General features: G+C 47.5%; 1 protein-coding gene across 5 annotated transcripts in view; it reads left to right on the top strand.

The window, feature by feature from the left end:
- The window catches only part of LOC105497057 (zinc finger protein 415), a 50,333-nt gene that overhangs the window by 23,002 nt on the left and 20,696 nt on the right, over positions 1–6,635 (top strand). For 2 of the 5 annotated variants that reach the window (XM_011767744.3, XM_024797783.2), the window contains exon 1: positions 2,176–3,426. The exons of 1 other annotated variant lie outside the window; for it this stretch is intronic. The gene's annotated coding sequence lies outside the window, so the exon portion shown is untranslated. 2 more of the 5 variants (XM_011767743.3, XM_011767741.3) reach the window with 2 other exon arrangements.

Raw genomic sequence — 6,635 nt, 5'->3', positions numbered from 1 at the left:
TTTTTAGATCACTATTGCCTATGCATCTTACCTAAATGAATGACAGAGACACTCATTACCACATAATCCTGTAAGAAAGATTATCAAATCTTTCGAAGGAGGCATCCAGTACCTGAGGTGTGAGTTTAAGAATTCACTAATAGTGGCCAGGCGCGGTGGCTCACCCCTGTAATCCCAGCACTTTGGGAAGCCAAGGTGGGCAGATCACCTGAGGTCAGGAATTGCAGACCAGCCTGGCCAACATGGCAAAACCCTATCTCTACTAACAATACAAAAAATAGCTGGGTGTGGTGGCACGCACCTGTGGTCACAGCTACGTAGGAGGCTAAGGCCAATGAATCGCTTGAGCCCAGGAGGTAGAGGTTGCAGTGAACCGAGTGCACGCCACTGCACTCCAGCCTGGGTGACAGAACAAGACTCCGTCTCAAAAAAAAAAAAAAAAAAAAAATCGCTAATAGTGACAAAGACAGTGCATATTTGTTGAGCTAATATTTTTGTATCTGTGTTTCCGTTGTTAGTTTCCAAAAACAATTACAGGTTGCTAATACACATCAACTGGACTGTTCAGTAGAAGCTCCTGTGTTTCCCATTATCTCTGACAGCATCCAGGGGTTCATATGGAGAAAGCAGAAAATGCTGAGGTCTGAGATTTGATGGATGGTGATGTTGGAAATGTTTTTATGTGCCCATTTATCTCAGTATATCTGCTTCAGTGAAATGTCTCTTCATAGTTCTATCCATTTTCTAATTTGATTATTTTGTTTTTTTATAAGTCATTCTAGAATTTATACATTCCACATACCAGTTTTATGGCAGATATATGGTAGGCAAATATTTTCTATTATTCAGTACTGTATTAGTCCATTTTCACACTGCCATAAAGATACAGTCAGAGACTGGGTGATTTATAAACAAAAGAGGTTTAATTGACTCACAGTTCCACTTGGCTAGGGAGGCCTCAGGAAACTACAATGATGGAGGAAGGCAAAGGGGAAGCAAGGCACGCCTTGCATGCAGTAGGAGAGAGAGCCATCAAAGGAGGAACTATCACAGATTTTTAAACCATGAGATCTGAGAACTTGCTATTATGAGAACGGCATGGGAAAACCACCTCCATGATCCAGTCACCTCCCACCAGGTCCCTCCCTCAACAACTGAGGATTATACTTGAAGATGAGATTTGATGCGGACATCGATCCAAACCATATCAAATACCTTTTCTTTCCTTGTCTTAAGTTTTTAATTTGGTAAATACCAGTTGATTTTTTTTCTTTAATGAATCATGCTTTTGCTGCCATGGCTAAGAATTTTTGAACAAGCTCTTGATTCTTATGATTTTATTCTGTGAATATTTTTTTCTTTCAGTCTCTTACAGTATACCATTTTATGGTTTGATACTTTACATTTAGGGTATGGTCAATGTTGAGCTAATGTCTGTACGCTTGTGAAGTTTGAGTAAAGATGACTTCTTTTCTGCTATGGATATTAAGTTAGCTCCTCACCAGTTTTACAAAATTCTTCCTTCCTTCAATTCCCTCGGTAACTTTGTCAAAAATCAGTTGGAAGTACCTGTGGAGGCTATTTTTGCACTCACTTATTGTATTGCATCAATCCATGTCTTTTATTGCCCCAATACCACACAATTTTTATTATCTTTCCTATATTGGTAGTCTTGAAATCCAGTGGATTTATTCCAGACACTTTATTTTTGTTTTTCAATAACGTTTATGGATCCAGCCACTGCTAGTTGTGGATCCCCCACTGAAATCCCAATTCCCGGACTGCTAAGCTGCAGGAGACTCCCTAGCAGGATCGGGTCCAACCTGCAGGCAAAATGCTTTTACCATAAACCGTTTTCAACTTGGTAAGTGGAAAATATTTTGGTTTCCAACATAAGTGGCCCACACAACTCTGCTTCTTAACCTTAAAACGGCGCAGGCCCCGCCCACTCCAACCACGCCACGCCTCCAGGCTGCCTGGGCTCTTCTCTCCGCACATGCGCAGTTTCCTACAGTCCCGGAAACGGATCGTGTTGGGTGAAGGTGACGGCGCTGAGCGTGAGTGGCCCTCTGTGTAGATTAAACCTGCGCTCCCTGTTTCCCATTTCCACAGCCGATGCCCGGGGTCGCTACGGGCTTTAAAATTCCCGCACCGCGCCCTCCACCCCAGGTGAATACAGGCCTCACGGTGTAGGTCCGGAATCGCTTCCCTTTGGGTTGAAGTCGCTCTGAGGCTGCTCCCTGTCCCCGGCCCTTTGCTGCTTCCTCCCGCTTAAAACCTTTTCCTGACCCCTCCTCCAACCCCGGGCTTTTTAAAGTCCTCACCCAAGAGGTGGATTCCCGTCCTGGGCGCATCCCAGCCTCGCCCTTGTCGGCCCCTGGAGCGCAGCGCCCACGTGCTCTGCCTGGTCCTGGGATCCACGTGCAGCGCCCGCGTGCTCTGCCTGGTCCTGGGATCCTGCAGACCCCACCCTGTCCGAAGGTGCCGTCGCCCTCCACCTCCCTCCTCCTCGTGCCGGGCCCTGCTGCTCCCCAGCCCTCCCCTGAGCCCGCGTTGGGGAGGTGCTCAGGGCCTGTCCTGTGACACCCGGTGTTCTTGCCTGCCCCCCTCCACTCCCTGGAAAATGCTCTCCTCCAGGTTGCAGGCATCTTACCCCAAACCCTCTTGTGAATGTGTGGGCCAAAGGGATCGGGAGAGGGACAGAGAGAGCAGTAGGAAACCTGAGACAGAGGAAAGAATGAGGGAAACCAATAAACAGATGGCAAAGTAGAGGATGGTTAGAGATTTTCAAAGAGACAGTAAGAGTGAAAGAAGAAGCCCAGAAAGTTGCAAGGAGAGAAAAGTAACTAGACACATTTCGAGAAAACGCACAGTATCCAGAGAGATGAAGGACAGCAAGGTAGGGCGGGTGGCAGCAAAGGGGGAGGCTCCTCACATAGAGAGTGGGAGAGAGGAGAAGGGATTTGGAGCCAGGGCAGACAGAGCAGTGTGGTGCTGGGACAAAAAGAAGGGGCAGCCGAAGACAAGGAGAGCAGAGAGAGAACCACAGCACGGGGAGGCCTGGGATCTGGGGGTGCCAAAGAGTGGGGACAAGGGTTTGTAAGAGGGAAGAGGGAATTTAACAGGGGGCGCTGAAATGGGGAACAAAGAGTCAGAAATATGTGGAGATTGGGACAATGAAAAGATTAGGAAGAAAGAGGAATATGAGGTGAAACAAATTGCAAGACTGGAAAGAACAGGTGGAAGAAATAGAGGAAAGAAGGGGAGAAACAGCAGGAGAGGAGAGGGGCTCAAAATGAGCAGAATCCTAGGGGGAAAATAAAGGGGAAGGAAAGAGCTAGAGAAAGAAGGTGAGAATGAGAGCTATGTACGGAATGAGGGAGGGAAACACACCGTAATGAGGAAACAGGAGGACCCTGGGTCCAGGTGAGTTGTGAATTGACTGGATGTGTTATCTACATTTTGACCTGTTGATTTCTGTCTTTATAAGTTTAAAATACACGGATGAAGATGAGAATTGCAAAACTCCTGCCTATTAAGGCTGGTGCATTTTATAATTACGGCATCAGAAGTTAGCTTCCACTTGCAATCCCTGTTAAGGCAGAGGGAAGTGACTTGACTCATTAATCCCACAGGTCATCCTCTTCCCCTTCCCTGGCATTGGGGCAGGGGGAGGGGAAGGGGGAGTGGGAGAGTAAAGCTGGACAGAAAGTGACTCTGTCACTACATAGTGTCTCTTCAAAGCAGGGGTGTCCAATCTTTTGGCTTCCCTGGGCCACATTGGAAGAAGAATTATCTTGGGCCACACATAAAGTACACTAACACTGACAATAGTTGATGAGCTAAAAATAAATAAATTAATTAATTAATTAAAAATATGCAAAAAATCTCAAAATGTTTTAAGAAAGTTTAGGAATTTGTGTTGGGCTGCATTCAAAGCCTTCCTAGGCTGCGGATTGGACAACCTTGCTCTAAAGGAACATTAAGTGTTGAGGCCGGGCACGGTGGTTCATGCCTATAATCCCAGCACTTTCTGAGACGGAGGCTTGCTCTGTCACCCAGGCTGGAATGCAGTGGCATGATCTTACCTCACTGCAACCTCCGCCTCCCAGGTTCAAGTGATTCTCCTGCCCCAGTCTCCCGAGTAGCTGGGATTACAGGCATGCGCCACCACGCCCGGCTAATTTGTATTTTTAGTAGAGATGGGGTCTCACCATGTTGGTCAGGCTGGCCTCAAACTCCTGACCTCATAATCCGCCCGCCTCGGCCTCCCAAAGTGCTGGGATTACAGGCGTGAGCCACTGCACCCGGCCCCAGTTTTATTTTTAAAATGATAGAGATATGGCAGGCATGGTTGCTAACACCTATAATCCCAGCACTTTCAGAGGCTGAGACAGGACAAACACTTGAGCCCAGTTTGAGACCAGCCTAGGTAACATAGTGAGACCTTGTCTCTATAAAAAATTTTAAAATTAGCCAGATATGGTGGCTTGTGCCTGTTGTCGTCCCAGCTACTCCAGAGGCTGAGGTGGGAGGATTGCTTTAGCCCAGGAGGTCAAGGCTGCACTGAGCCAGGATTGCATCACTGCACTCTAGCCTGGCCGACAGAGCAAGATCCTGTTTAAAAACAAAAAAGGCCAGGAGCAGTGGCTCATGCCTGTAATCCCAGCACTTTGGGAGGCTGAGGTGGGTGGATCATGAGGTCGGGAGATTAAGACCATCCTGGCCAACATGGTGAAACCCTGTCTCTACTAAAAATACAAAAAATAGTTGGGCATGGTGGCATGTGCCTGTATTCCCAGCTACTCAGGAGGCTGAGGCAGGAGAATTGCTTGAACCCGAGAGGCGGAGGTTGCAGTGAGCCAAAATCACGGCACCACACTCCAGCCTGTTGACAGAGCGAGACTCCGTCTAAAAAAAAAAAAAAAAAAAAAAAAAAAAAAAAAAATTGGATATGAACAAACCCTTTCAGATACTACATGATTTGTAAGTCAAGTGTACGAAATCATGTGTTTCTCCCAGATATCCCCACATCCAACTCTGTTACTTTGCTTCTGTCCCTGGGTAACTGATCACAGCCTGGAGAAAACATACACCCAGATTTCCTGGTGTCATTTAATTCCTGCCCCACACCTCTTCCATTCTCCTATTTTTCTATTCTGCACCTTGTCTCTGGAACTTTTCTTTCTTCTTTTTGCTCATTTGAAGGCCTTGGTTTTTCTTCACTGTTGAGCCCCTGGAAGCAAAGGAAGAGATCTTTTCCAACTTACCCACCCACCTGTCTCAGGGCTTGGGATCCCTACTCAGTAGTGACTGGGAATGGTCTGTTCCTGCTCCTGGCTGCTGCTAACCCTCCAATTGTGTACCAGATGCCAGCCCCACTCATAGCCTCAGAATGTGCAATTGTTTGGATATGATTTGTTTTGCCCCACCAACTCTCATGTTGAAATGTGATTTCCAAACTTGGGGGTAGGGTCTGGTGAGTGTCATGGGAGCAGATCGCTTGCGAATGACTTGATGTCATTCTCTAGGGAGTGAGTTCTGACTCTTAGTTCCCCTGAGAACTGGTTGTCAAAAAGCCTGACCTCTCTCTGTCTCTTGCCTCCTCTCTCACCATTTCATCTGCCCTGCTGGCGCCCCTTCACCCTCCACGCTGAACGGAAGCTTCCTGAGGCCCTCATCAGAGGCAGATGCTGGCACTGTGCTGCTTGTACAGCCTGCAGAACCATGAGCCAAATAAACCTCTTTTTTTTTTTTTTTTTGACATGGAGTTTCGCTCTTGTTGCCTAGGCTGTAGTGCAGTGGCGCAATCTCGGCTCACCACAACCTCTGCCTCCCGGGTTCAAACGATTCTCCTGCCTCAGCCTCCCGAGTAGCTGGGATGGATTACCAGTGCCCACCACCATGCCTGGCTAATTTCTTTTTGTATTTTTAGTAGAGATGGGGTTTCACCATGTTGGTCAGGCTGGTCTCGAACTCCTGACCTCAGGTGATCCACCTGCCTCGGCCTCCCAAAGTGCTGGGATTACAGGCGTGAGCCACTGCGCCTGGCCTTCTCCTCAACTTTCTGCTAGGACATCTAACAGGTATCTCCACTTTCAGGTGTCCAAAAGTGACTTCCTGCCTCCCTAGATGCCTTCCCCTGCAGTCCTGCACATCTCAGATGAGGGCGACCACGTATTTCCTGGGACTTCAAATATATAAGATATTACATTGGGCCGGGCGCGGTGGCTCACGCCTGTAATCCCAGCACTTTGGGAGGCCGAGACGGGCGGATCACAAGGTCAGGAGATCGAGACCACGGTGAAACCCCGTCTCTACTAAAAAAATACAAAAAATTAGCCGGGCGCGGTTGTGGGCGCCTGTAGTCCCAGCTACTCGGGAGGCTGAGGCAGGAGAATGGCGTGAACCCGGGAGGCGGAGCTTGCAGTGAGCCGAGATCGCGCCACTGCACTGCAGCCTGGGCGACAGAGCGAGACTCCGTCTCAAAAAAAAAAAAAAAAAAAAAAAAAGATATTACATTGTAACTGTGTTAATTTATAAAGAAAATATTATATGTCTAAAATGGGTGAGGAAATATATAATTTCCAAAATTCTTTTGAGATATGGGAGAAAAACGTTTGAAGGCATCTGCC

This window comes from Macaca nemestrina, chromosome 20 (genome assembly GCF_043159975.1).
Source record: "Macaca nemestrina isolate mMacNem1 chromosome 20, mMacNem.hap1, whole genome shotgun sequence".
Taxonomy (NCBI): Eukaryota; Metazoa; Chordata; class Mammalia; order Primates; family Cercopithecidae; genus Macaca; species Macaca nemestrina.
Note: the sequence above shows the minus strand (reverse complement) of the source record. Positions and strands in the feature narration are given on the sequence as shown.